Below are 7,824 nucleotides of genomic sequence, written 5' to 3' on the forward strand. Positions count from 1 at the left end.
CGCTAAATTCCCAAGTGAAGAGAGAGAATCAGGTCTTAAAGTCCTTAATAGATAAATATATAACAGTGTTTTCCACAGAACAAGAACCATTAACAGTAACGCACTATTTTTCTAAGCACCATCAAGCAAAACACTGATGAAGTAGTGTACAGGCGTCCATATAGCATTCATATCAGTTATCATGACAGAGTAAATTAACAACTTATATCGCTCCAGCAACAGGGTGTGATTCGCCCTTCGCGATCAACCTATAATGCCCCACTTATCCCACTACCAAAAAAAAAAAGATGGAGTACTACGACTTTGTCTGGACTTCCGGGCACTTTATAAAACACTACGGGACGACCGGTACCCACTCCCTAATATAACCACCATACTCAATCAATTGGGAGATAGTAAGCTTTTTTCATGCCTAGACTTGAAACAGGGTTACCATCAAATCCCCCGAGATGAAATTAGTAGAGAGAAGACGGCATTTTCTTCTCCAGCAGGACATTGGGAATTTACTTCCCTCCCCTTTGGCCTTAAAACAGCCCCGTCCTGCTTCAATAAAATAATAAACACTGTCCTTACAGGACTATTAGGTAACAAGGTTCAGGTGTACCTTGATTACATAATTATCCTGGGCGATATATTTTCTAATCACGCAGATAACTTAGAACAAATTCTGGATCGCTTAAAGGAAGCCAAACTGACTCTTAAGATGGAGAAGTGTAACTTTTTTTAAGGACAAAGTAGATTACCTGGGCCATGCCATCAGCTCAGAGGGAATATGACCTCAATCTAGCAAGCTGGAGGCCATACAAAACGTCCCGGCCTCCCAAACTGTTCATGATTTACAGTCGTTTCTTGGATTGTCTAATTATTATCGCAAATTTATTGCAAATTATTCACAAATTGTTGCTCCTTTTCTAAATATTTACAAAGGTAAGAAAGGTTCATCTCAAGAAAAAAAAAGATAAAACTCCACTCATATGGACGGATGAAACAAAAATTGCGTTCTCAACCCTTAAGGATAGAATGCTTGGTACAGTCACTCTACGCGTCCTACTACAATACTGGTGGAGTATTGCAATAACAGGATAATAATGATAAACTAAGACCTGTATCTTTTTATGTGATAAATTGAATACGGCAGAACAGCGGTACAGTATAGTTGAACGAGAGGCTTTAGCTGTAGTTTATAGATTGCACGTAAACCGCCCATTAATACTGGGCTACCCTGTAGAAATCCACACGGATCATAGACCTTTAGTCTGGTTGTTACAGGCAGCTAGTCCCAACGGCAGGATAGCTAGATGGCAGACTCTCATGAGTGAGTATGGTTTCACAATCAATCATTTGCCTGGCAAGGAAAATATAGTAGCAGATTTTTTTTATCAAGGATGAAGGCTCAACAGGACACTGAGATTGAATTAGAAGGACACGCGCGATAATGTTTGTGGATGGGGAACAACAAAAACCGTGGAACACGTGGATAATGAGGGGCAAGGTATTGCATTAGTGTAGAAAAAGAAACAGGCGCCGGAAGATGAGAAAATAAAATATATGATATGTATGGACCTGAATAGTGAGTGTATTGGCCACACACTTGACTGGAGTATTCAGGAGATTAGTGAGTTGCATGATGAGCAGCCAGCATGTAAGTATGCTAAAAGAAGGAAGCCCCATGAATGAAAATTGAGCAAAGACTCAGACAAAAAAGGCATAATGTGAGATGCCGCCCCTGTTAGAGATACAGGTGGAAAATGTGTTATATTGTGTTGAAGACGCCCCTGTTAGAGGTACAGGTGGAAAATGTGTTATATTGTGTTGAAGACGCCCCTGTTAGAGGTACAGGTGGAAAATGTGTTATATTGTGTTGAAGATGGGCATAATGTGGGATGCCGCCCCTGTCAGAGTTACAGGTGGAAATAAATGTGGTGTTTTAGTGAATCCGTACGGAGAAGCCACTAAGGTGGTGGTTCTACCCCCCAAGTATTTCCAAGGCGATAACTCTGGCTCATTCGCCGCCACTGCAGGGCACGGAGGAACCAAAGTTACGTTATGTCGGTGTAGAAAGTTCGCTTTCTGGCCTGGAATGAAACGGGATGTAGAGAATTATGTAAGGAAGTGCGTCATGGTAGTCGTTTTAAAAGTTGGGAACTTGCACCCTGCTCCTTGGCGGCATTATCCAGACGTCACCGCTCCTTTTGAGAGAATACACATGGACCTTGTAGGTCCCATGGGTGTATCGGACAATGGGGTTCGATACGTAATGCCCATAGTTGATGTTTTTAAAAGGTATTTGATTACAGTACCCTTACGGAGTAAGGAAACCCGCGAAATGGCAAGGGCGTTGTACGTGGATGTTGTTTGTGTACACGGTGTTCCTCAGACAATTGTTACAGATCAAGGATCAGAGTTCGTTAATTCCGTAATGCAGGAGATAAATTAGAAGCTACCTGTGCGACACGCGAAAATAACGGCTTACCATACAAGTGGAAATGGAATAATAAAGCGCGCAAATTATACCGTTGTTAACATTTTGAGGACAATGGTTCTAGGAAGTGTGACCGTTAGGGATATAATGTTACTTAGTTGCAGTCACCCTGGCCTATAATGCTGCGTATCATCGCACCATAAAGGAGTCCCCTTTTTATCGAGAGAGACAGAGAGAGGATTTTTAGCGATCCTCATATACCCTACACTATGTTAGAAAAAAATTAAGCAGCCCTGGTGTGATATTGACTCCTATAAAGAGGAAATGACTGCAATTGTAAGGAAAGTTTATGATATTTACTCCTATGAAGAGGAAATGGTTGTAATTGCAAGGAAAGTTTATGATATTTACTCCTATAAAGAGGAAATGGTTGTAATTGCAAGGAAAGTTTACGATATTGACTCCTATAAAGAGGAAATGGTTGTAATTGCAAAGAAAGTTTATGATAGATGCCAGGTTTACATTGAAAAAGGTAGAGAAGAAATGGAAAAGTAATACAAAGCTACAAAGTCAAAACTATCAGCGTTGGAGACAGTGTTCCTCAAACGAGACCACAAAGAAAAGTAAATAAAAAGTTGCAACCTATTTTTGACGGACCCTACAGGGTAATAGAGAAGATCAGTGATATAATGGTAAAAATTAGGAACCTTAGGACTAGTAAGGTTTCAACGGTCCCCACAGATAGAGTAAAAGTCCTTCATGAAGATTGCATCGATGTGCAGCAATGTCCAACGATTAGGCGAGCATACCCTTTAAATCCAGAGACAGACACTGATCAATTCTTTACATTGCTCAACCCTGAAATCGCTGAGAAAAATTCTACCGAAAATTATAACTCGTAGCGGAGAGGTGACTGCTACTCATGACACATTAAATAATGTTCGTTCTACAACAGCAATAAACAGCTGATGCACAGGCCCTACCTTCTCAGGTTACTCCCAAACTTTCAGAGCCACCTCGGCATAGATAAAGCCTTCGCTCTTCGACGGTACAAGAGTTGCCTAATGTAATGTCAAAACTAATACGATATAAAACAGGAATAATGTATAAGGATGAAAATGCAATGATTGAGCGGAAATATGACGAAATAAACCACAGATTGATTTGACTCTTTCGGTGTACGACTCATTGACACAACAGGAGTCCCCAACACGTGCTGGCCAAAGTTTCACACCAACATACTATCTATATTATAGTCCTCACAGACAGAGACTATAGTACCGTTTAGCCTCACAGAAGATGTTTTAGCTGCATTATATAAAGCACGGAATTTAACTGCTTCGTTACTTGAAATGTTATTCAAATGTCACCTGAGTATCCAGCTGTAAAAGCAATAAAATACACACTCTTTAATTTTGAAAATGAATTCAGTTCATTGTTGCATCATCTAAGAAAAGTTTTAGGCTATGTGATGACTATTAATCCAAACAAGCTGCATGCTTCTATGAATTATAGAAAAAAGAAGAAAAAAAACGGGAAATATTTTTTGTTTTTTTGAGGATCCTTGTCTAATAACCTATTTGGTACCGCGACCCAGGCTCAAGTTGATGCTATTCATGGAAAAATAGAGTACTAGAGTCATTAACTGAGAAAATTTTATATAGTTAAATGTTTATTATGGAAAACTCAACATCATTAAGTAATATGCATGCCATGCAATCTGCCTTTAATAGGCTATATTCAGCTGTAGATGTATTGAACCAAGTTGTGCGCCATTTTACTATAGACTATGGCATTAGGAAGAGAAAAAAGCTCCTACAAGCATTGTTATATTTTGACTTAGCATTGAGACACATAAGACCAGGTATACAAGATTAAAATTTGAGTCTGCAGGCTCCCCTGCAAACATACATAACTGCAATCATTATGTGAGACAAACAGTTGTTCAGCACATTAAAGGAAGCCTAGGTTGGCCTCCAGGTCTTTTGTGCCTTGCAGTTCTTGATTTTTTAGCTTTATATAGGGATGTAATAATTGTCCTCCAGGACAACGGCTTTGCACGATTCTCGTAATTTCTATTTCACCAAACCTTTGCGAGGAGATCCGATTGACACCTTTGATGTCTTTCGAATCGACTCCCTTCCATTTTCTGTGCAGAATAGCACTTACTTTCTTATGTATAGTGTTGATTCAAGATGTATTGCCTTCAGTGAGAATAGGAAAATATATTTTCTGCTTTCTAGTATAAAACACAGTAACAAGAATAACCATATGTTAGTTTGTCCTCCCACAGGCCTCGTCTATGAGGCTAGTCACGCAGCCTCTTGTGAATCGGCTGCTTTCTTGAATCATGAGTCAGTGATCAACCTCTGCCACACAATAGTCTTGAAAACATTTTCCCCTATGTTTATAAAAGGTCCTGGCTACTGGACCTATTCACTTGCCTCCCCCATCATTCTGACACTCACATGCCCTACCCATCCTGTAAACAAACATACTGTCAGCCTGGCGGGTAATGTGATATTGACTCTTCGGCAAGGTTCTTTTCGCAGTGCTGAGTCCATCCCCCTACAGGCGCTAACAGCTGGCTTGCAGCCCCTAAATTCTGTGGTCGAGCCGGATCAGCCCTTTCAACCCGTAATCCATTGGTGGATTGTCTTCGCCATTGTCGTGATCCTGGTTCTTCTGCTGGTGACGTCTCCCGTGGGGTATTCCTATATCCTGCGCTACGCACAATGCCGCCTCATTCCAGACTCGAGCCAACTGTAGACATTGCAAGTTGTATCTTCTCCACCAACACCTGTGAGATCTCAGGGGCGAGATCTTCCGGAAGGGGAAGTATGTCGGGAACCAGAAAACGAACAGACAAGAGGAATAGCCATAACAGTAGAGTAAGCATTTGACAGGACAAACACTATCAAGTAGGGTGACAGATATACAACTGTGTAAACATCTCATAGGACAAACACTAACAAGGAGGGAAACAACAAGGATAAAGGAAAACAGATACCCAGAGAGGAATGAGAGATATACAACTGTGTAAACATCTGACAGGACAAACACTAACAAGAAGGGTGACATATATAACAGTGTAAACATCTCAAGTACAAAAGAGGGGAAACAACGAGGGTAAAAGGAAAACAGATACCCAAACTCAGATACAGAAAACAAATACCCTGTAGGCGTGGTCAGAAAGTGTGAACAACCATTTAAAAAGACTCTGACCCGTGACGTCAGTCGTGGCGACATGTTATGAGCCAATAATTTAACAGAAAAATCACTGTGAGAGTGTCTTAAGACTGACTCACGAATAGCAGGAGAAGTAAAACAATACAACATAATGAGCGAGCAGATGGGTGTGACAGGAAGTATTGGCCATTGGTTATGTAGAAAATTAAGGGCGTGTCAAGGATGTAAGTCCGCCTAAAGCAAAGAAAAATGTGGCCTAGAAATCAGTGGTATGGGTAGACCGAGCTTGGTTCTCGCCTCAAGCAGACCTGCTACTCACTCAACCGAGAATGGCTGTTGTGATCTTAATCGTGAGTAGAAATTCGAGAATCTAAGGGAAACCGATTGTTTTGTGTTTGAGATTATAATGTAGGAGATGTGTTGTAGGATTGTGAGTGGGACAGGATTGTGAGTATTTGTTTGCGATGTAAAGCAAAGGTAAAACCACTGGATATGGTATAATTTGGTGTTTCCATGACTTGTAGTAGATTATACTATAGGAATCTGTTATTAGGATTTTGTGAAGAGAGTACATAATGATTGTGATGTAAGCAGAGAGATACAAACCACTGCTTGTGGAACGACGGGTGTTATTATTATTGGCAACAACTGAGCACATATTGTAGTATTATGTTTAAGACATGTCTTTTGTCATATGTTACATCCATTGCTGAGTATGCCAGTGTTATGATCGTCTGAGCATAGAATATTGCATAAGGCAATTACTTTCATTTAATTTTAAATAAATGTATATTTTCTTTTTCCCTTGTTTATCCCCGAACTCCAGTCTCCAATAACAACTTAAGCCGGATCACGCTACCAGGGATACGAGACGGAGAGATTATTTATGGAGTAATTAATGAGTGATGAAAGAGTTGATTTAATACAAGAAAAGAAGGGTCCAAAAGAGAGAGAGAGAGAGAGAGAGAGAGAGAGAGAGAGAGAGAGAGAGAGAGAGAGAGAGAGAGAGAGAGATAGGGGGAGGGGACTCGCTAATTTTCAGGTCATTCCAGGCCAGTTCATGGGTCTAGTGACAGCTGTTTGTGTGTGTGTGTGTGTGTGTGTGTGTGTGTGTGTGTGTGTGTGTGTGTGTGTGTGTGTGTGTGTGTGTTGCTGCATTCGCTAGCCTGATCAAATTGCAAAAACTTTACTTACATTTCTGAGGAAGTTGTCTCCAAGGATGAAGGAAAAGGTTGGTTGTCTGTGAACGGAGAGAGAGAGTGTGAGGTTTTGCTATCAAACACACACACACACACACACACACACACACACACACACACACACACACACGTGCAATATTCATTATGTTTCATCGTGAATCTCCACAAAAAAAATAATATTTTACTTACCTTTTCATATGTGTGAAGAAGTTCTTGATTTTTCTTGTAGGAGGCAGTGGGTCACTTCATTACGTTCTTACTTTACTAATACTTTCTTATTTCTAATATTTCTAACTTTTTACGCTATATACAGTCTTTTTCTTTCACCTAGGACTTGAGTGTGTGGTAGTCTCGGAAGCAGTCCCCGAGACAGTCCCAGATTGCATTCACAGTACATTGCGGTGACAAGCTTACGCTTCTTTGGTCCTTTCTGTGTAGTTATACAGACTACACATTCCCGCTGTCCTTTCTCTGATGACTTACTTGGTCGGGGAGGAACATGACTTGGGTAGTGGAGTTTCAATGCATCGATGAACTGGAGGCGTTTCACAGATTCCCTGGACGCGTGACTGTCGGCCTGGCCGGGAGTGTATTGGTAAGACTGTACCATATTTCTCCAGGGTTTGAGTTGCGACAGTCTTGCTGAACTCCCGAAGAGATGATCGTTCTCCTGTTTTTGTCATGTACATGTTGTATGCATTCTTTTTTTTTTCTTTTTTTTTTACGTCCCCGCCTGTTGCGCCGATAGGCTTGCTTGAGGGGCCTCGATGATATTCGGCCCCAGCTCGTCATGGCGCAGGCAAGTGTTTATAGTGGCGCCATCTTCTCTTGGCTCATGCTGCCTCCCGGAACTCGTTCTTGATTCTTGGACGGTTTCGTCTAGAGTCCGGGTTGATGGGTGGTCTTCAAGGCAGCATGTGGGTAGTTTAAAGCCACTCGGCGGTGACTGAAAAATCCGAGGTGGTAGCGTGGGGATTCGAACTCGTGTCGTCCATAACGTGGTGAATGTGGGCC

The sequence above is a fragment of the Eriocheir sinensis genome, chromosome 23 (assembly GCF_024679095.1).
Source record: "Eriocheir sinensis breed Jianghai 21 chromosome 23, ASM2467909v1, whole genome shotgun sequence".
NCBI classification, from domain to species: Eukaryota; Metazoa; Arthropoda; class Malacostraca; order Decapoda; family Varunidae; genus Eriocheir; species Eriocheir sinensis.